The sequence below is a fragment of the Asparagus officinalis genome, chromosome 3 (assembly GCF_001876935.1).
Source record: "Asparagus officinalis chromosome 3, Aspof.V1, whole genome shotgun sequence".
Taxonomy (NCBI): domain Eukaryota; kingdom Viridiplantae; phylum Streptophyta; class Magnoliopsida; order Asparagales; family Asparagaceae; genus Asparagus; species Asparagus officinalis.
In genome coordinates this window covers 21,392,016-21,398,015 of record NC_033796.1, presented here as the reverse complement: position 1 = coordinate 21,398,015, position 6,000 = coordinate 21,392,016, and positions in this window count along the sequence as shown.

The window sequence follows — 6,000 nt, the reverse complement described above, 5'->3', positions numbered from 1 at the left end:
TCTGGTGTGGCTCCCGAGGACGTAGGCACATTTGCCAAACCTCGTTAAATCTGATGTTCTCTCCTTTTATTTGTTCTTTCCTAAAAAGTTTTTCGTTTTGTTGTGATTTCTTGCTTGCTAATTGTTCGTCACAAGATCCGGAGGGCACGTTACGCGGAGGTTCTTTGACAGGTTGTCGATAGATTAACCCCAACAACTGGTATCAGAGCCTCGTTCGGCAAAGATCTGTGTGAGATCTATGGCAGAAGAAAGTAAATCAAAGATTAAGAAGTTTGACGGATCAGGCTTCGCCTATTAGAAGTCGCAGATGGAGGACTATCTGTACCAGAAGGATCTTTACCATCCATTGATGGGAAAAGCAAAGGGAAAGAAGAAGGAGGAGACAGCCAAGGAGTGGGACGTACTGGATCAGAAGGTTTTAGGGAAGATCTGGTTGTCGCTCGCAAAACCAATCTCCCATAATATATTGAAGAAAAAGATGACAGTGAGGCTTATGGAAGTGCTCACGAAGATGTATGAGCAATCGTCAGCTGCAAACAAGGTGCATCTTATCAAGATGCTCTTCAACCTCAAGATGGTAGAAGGATACTCATTCATGTTGCATCTCAGCGAGTTCAACACAATTGTTGATTAACTCATCTCAGTCGACATCATGTTTGATGATGAAGTGCAAGCCCTACTGTTACTATCGCAGTTGCCTGATAGCCGGACAGGTTGTGTGACCGTAATTAGCAACTTGGTAGGAAAGAAGAAGTTGAAACTAAGCGAGATTGTTAGTATGATTCTATCCGAGGAGGTTAGAAGAAAGTCGGCAGAATCAGAGGGTTCAGGTTCAGCCCTAAATTTCAAACAGAGAGGCCGAAGTCAGAATAAGGGTAACCAGAATAGGAAGCAGTCAAAGTCGAATAAGAAGAGGTCGAACTCGAAGGTGAGGCCTATAAAAAAAAAGTGTTAGAACTGCGGCTAGAAGGGCCACATGTCTTCTGTCTGCAAAGTGTCAAGGAAGTATACAAATAAGCAGGATGCTCATATTGTGTAAGATGCCTTAATCCTTGCTATGGATAGTGACACTGATTCATGGGTTATTGATTCGGGATCCTCATTCCACGCCACTGCTAATAGGAAGCTTCTTTAGAACTATATAGCAGGGGACTTTGAAAAAATATACTTGGGGGATAACGAGCCTTGTAGTATTATGGGAAGAGGCGATGTGTAGATTCAGATGAAGGGTTCTAAGTGGCCTCTGAAGAATGTCAGACATATACCAAAGTTGAAAAGGAATCTTGTTTCAGTTGGCCAGCTTGGAGTGGAATGCTATGTTTCAACATTTATCGGGGATTCATGAAAGATCTCTAACTGTACTATGGTGGTTGCTCACGGTAATAAAACCTGAACTCTCTATTTAACTTCACATGCGAGTGACACCTTCGTAATTGCAGCTAGTAAGGAAAGTGCAGATCTATGGCACAATAGGTTGGGACATATGAGTCAGAAATATATGAAGATTCTACACTCACAGGGAAAACTACTCGGCATCAATTCAGTAAAAGTTGGTGTTTGTGAAGATTGCATCTACGAGAAGCAAAAGAAGGTCAGTTTTTAGAAGAGTGTAAGACCACCTAAAGCTCACAAGCTAGAGCTTGTTCATATAGATGTATGTGGTTTAACTAGTGTGTCTTCTCTTGGCGGTTTAGCGTATTATGTCACCTTTATCGACGATCACTCGAGGAAGGTGTGTGTATGCTTCATTAAACACAAGTCAGATGTGTCTGTGATCTTCAAGAAGCGGAAAGTCATGGTAGAGAACGAGACAGATATGAAGGTGAAGTGTCTGAGATCGAACAATGGTGGAGAGTATGAGCTGGAGGAGTTCAAGAAGTTCTGTGGTCTGAATGAGATTCGTTTAGAAAGGACTACTCCAGAAACACCATAACAGAATGGCGTTATAGAAAAGATGAACAGAACGTTGACAGAGCGTGCGAGGAGCATGCGTCTACATGCAGGTCTACCTAAGATGTTTTGGACGGACGCGATGCATACAACAGCTTACTTGATAAATCAGGGGTCTTTAGTTCCATTAGACTTTGGGATTCCAGAAGAGAAGAAGAGGATTGGAGTGGCGAGAAAGTAAATCTCTCACACTTGAGAGTCTTTGGTTGTGTGGCATATGTTCATATCAGTGATCATATCAGGGACAAGCTAGAAGCTAAGTCACAGAAGTGTACATTCATTGGATACGACATTGATGAGTTCAAATATCATCTGTGGGATGAAAAGAACAGAAAAATCATCAGGAGTAGAGATGTCATATTTATTGAAGAGGTGATGTACAAAGACAAGGACAACGACAAGGATAGCCAAAGCAGTGAGAGAAGCACTAATGATGCATGTACATCCGAGTACATTGATTTAGAGGAACTTCCAGATAGGGGAGACAATGTCAGTTCTAACCAAAGAATGGAGGAGACTCAAGGTGTAGAGACTAATACCCAGGGCGAGGAGCTTAGAAGGTCATCCATAGCAGAGCCGACCTTAAGCTAGGGCCACCAGGGCTACAGCCCGGGGCCCACACCTGAGGGGGGCACAATATTTTGGAGAAAGAATAGCAAGAGAAAAAAAATAAAAAACATTAAAGAAGAAATAAGCTCTAATGGCCTTGAAAACCCAGCCCACCGAACCCAAAAAAACACAACTCCCATCATTTCCCACACCCCAATGTCCCAAAAAACACAACTCCCAACAGTAATTTAACACCACACCGCCCCCTCTCCTCTCTCATTGGTTGGCACAGTGTCACACTGAGGTGGACTTGAAAGCACACATATTTTCCTGTCCCCTTAGATATCTCTATCTCTCTCTCTCTCTCAGTCACTTGCTCTGGTTGCTCAAATCCTAGCTCTCCTCTGTGGTTGTCTTTTTTTTATCTTTTCTTTTGATTGCTTTGGGGATTATGGGTTCGTTGGGAGGAGCATCCCTTGAGGTGGTGAAGAGGAAGAAGGCAATGTGACTTTAGTAAAGTTAAAAGCCCCCCGACCTGGCGACCTTCTTTCTCAGTTCATACATTTGATGCTTATGATGGTTGATATATATTTTTGTAGCTAGGATGGGGAAAGGTCTAATCTTTGTGTATATTTTGATTTGAGCGCTCTTATTTTATAGTTTTTGACAAATTTTTGGTTAGTGAGTAACAGTTAATTTCCTTAAAATAGGTAAATTTGATTCTTGAGTTTGGAGATCAAATTGTTATTGCAACTGGCTCCAATTTGTTTCATGGGCTTTGTCATTTCTTTCGGGGTCAAAACATGCCCTATCTCGTGGTACTAAGTTGTAATTTTTGTTAAAAACCAGATCTTTATGCTGTTGTATTATATTGCGCAGGGGTTTAGGGTTGAAAATTGGACTTTTAATAGGATTTTAAGGTGCCAAAAGGAGATGAGATCAAAAATTTTTATTGTGTCTATTTTGATTTGGGTGTTTTACCTTGTAACTCACAAAATTATTAGGGTATGTGATTCGTGGGAAGTGGTTCTCTTGGGATATTCTATAGTTGATCTTTGTGCTGTTTTGTTATAGTTGTGATTTGAGGTAGAAAATTGGTTTTTTTTAATAATGATGTTTAGGTGACAAAATGAAGAAATAACTATTTTTCTTTTGTCTATATGGATTTGGGTGTTTTTACTTCGCAAAGTTTAGGGTCGAATGATTCATGGGAGATACTTCTCTTGTGGGTTACTGAGTAACACTTGAATTTGTTTCACTAGGTAATTTGGTTCTTGGTTGGAGATCAAATTGTATGGGGTTTACCATTTAATTAATAACCTTTCGAATACGATAAGAGTGATACATTTTAGGTTCTATGATTCATGGGAGATGTTTCTTTTGGGTTAGTTTGGGTTACTGAGTGACGCTTGATAATTTATTTATTTATTTGTTTAATTTGTATAATGTGGCACACTTAGAAAATTTGCCCTGGGCCTTAGAAAACCCAGGACCGGCTTAGTACCCAAACCAAATCCTAGATATCTTTCGTCGCTCGATTACTTGCTTTTGACAGATAGTGAAGAACCAGAGTGCTATGATGAGGCTATACAAGTTAGTAAATCTCAACAGTGGGAGCATACAATGCAAGAAGAGATGAATTCTCTCTACTCGAATGAGACATGAGAGTTAGCCCAGCTACATTTTCGTCGCTCGATTACTTTCTTTTGACAGATAGTGAAGAACCAAAGTGCTATGATGAGGCTATACAAGTTAGTGAATCTCAATAGTGGGAGCATGCAATGCAAGAAGAGATGAATTTTCTCTACTCGAATGAGACATGAGAGTTAGCCCAGCTACCTGCGAAGAAAAAAAGCCTTACATAACAAGTGAGTCTACCGGGTCAAGCAGGAGAGTGATGGCTGCAAAAAATACAAAGCCAGATTAGTTGTGAAAGGGTTCCAACAGAGGGGAGACATGGATTATGCAGAGATATCTTCTCTTGTTGTGAAGCTTACAACCATCAGAGTGGTGTTGAGCTTAGTAACTGCTGAAAATCTCTTCCTTAAGAAGTTAGACGTGAAGACTGCCTTTCTTCATGGTGACTTGGATGAAGAAATCTACATGAAGCAACTTGTTGGCTTCATAGAGGAAGAAAAGAAAAAGATGATATGTAGGCTCAAGAAGACCTTATGCGGTTTGAAACAGGCTCCAAAACAGTGGTACATGAAGTTTGATAACTTCATGCAGAGTAATGGCTATGGAATGTGCAATTCAGATCATTGCTGCTACTACAAGAGGTTCGAGTCCAGCTATATCGTGTTATTGTTGTACGTAGATGACATGTTAGTTACAGGGACATGTTTACAGGAGATTAACAAGTTAAAGAAGTAGTTGACAAATGAGTTTGCTATGAAGGATTTGGGTGCAACCAAGCAAATTCTTAGGATGTGAATCAGTTGGGATATGGCTGAAGGGACGTTGAAGTTAAGTCAGGCTGAATACATTGAGAAAGTATGTTTGCGGTGAAAGTTGATATTTCCATTGTTATCGAATCTATTACAACTTTAGTCGTTACAATAAACTCGAATTAAATAAAAAAAGTTGATCTTTTTATAAGATCTCTTTACACAATAAAAATAAAAAGTTTACAACTTTATCAAACAAACGCAGAGATCGTTTATCAGTCTTCTGCTTGCGTGGGATCTTTGCCTGTGTCGGGGTTTATCCGTGGATCACCGTCGATCAGATCTGATTGCTGAAAAACTGGGCAGAGCTTCGTCTATCCGCGAAGGGATCGAGAAAACTGTTAGACCCTAGAGGGGGGGTGATTAGGGTCTTATGCTAATCTAATCCGATTAAAAGCTAATTAAAATTAATTAATAAGTTATCCTAGTAAATATGAAATACCACAAGATATATAAGCTAGGATAAGCAATGCAAACAAAGAGATATATCCTATATGATAGAAATATATGCAAGGATATATAAACAATAAGATATATCCTAACAAAGAGATATAGACAAAGTATGTGCAAGGATATAAAACTAACAAGAGGGGTAAACAAATTAACTACAAATGTGATAGGGCAAAATGATCAACAAGCAATACACAATGGCGATGTAAGATATGAATATGAAAACAAGTGCGCCAATGCAATCACAAACAAAGGATATGTTTACGAGGTTCGGTCTCCACGACCTACGTCCCCGCTCCTCACCTCGAGGAGATCTCCACTATCACAACCGGGTTTTCTACGTTCACCCGAACAACGTTTACACCTCACAATACAATCACTATGCAATCATACTTCACACACTAAGTGTTGGTCCTAGCCCGTGTCCTCCTCCTCAAGTGCTCGGTTACAACCTCTCCCTAGGCACGTCAACCGACGCCACTCCTCTTGGATTCGACCCCGTCTCTCACCACACACTTCTCTCGGTGTACAAGTGTATTACAAGTGAATCCTCACAATTAAGCACAATATAAATCAATTTGATTGTTCTCTAAACAAGGTGAGA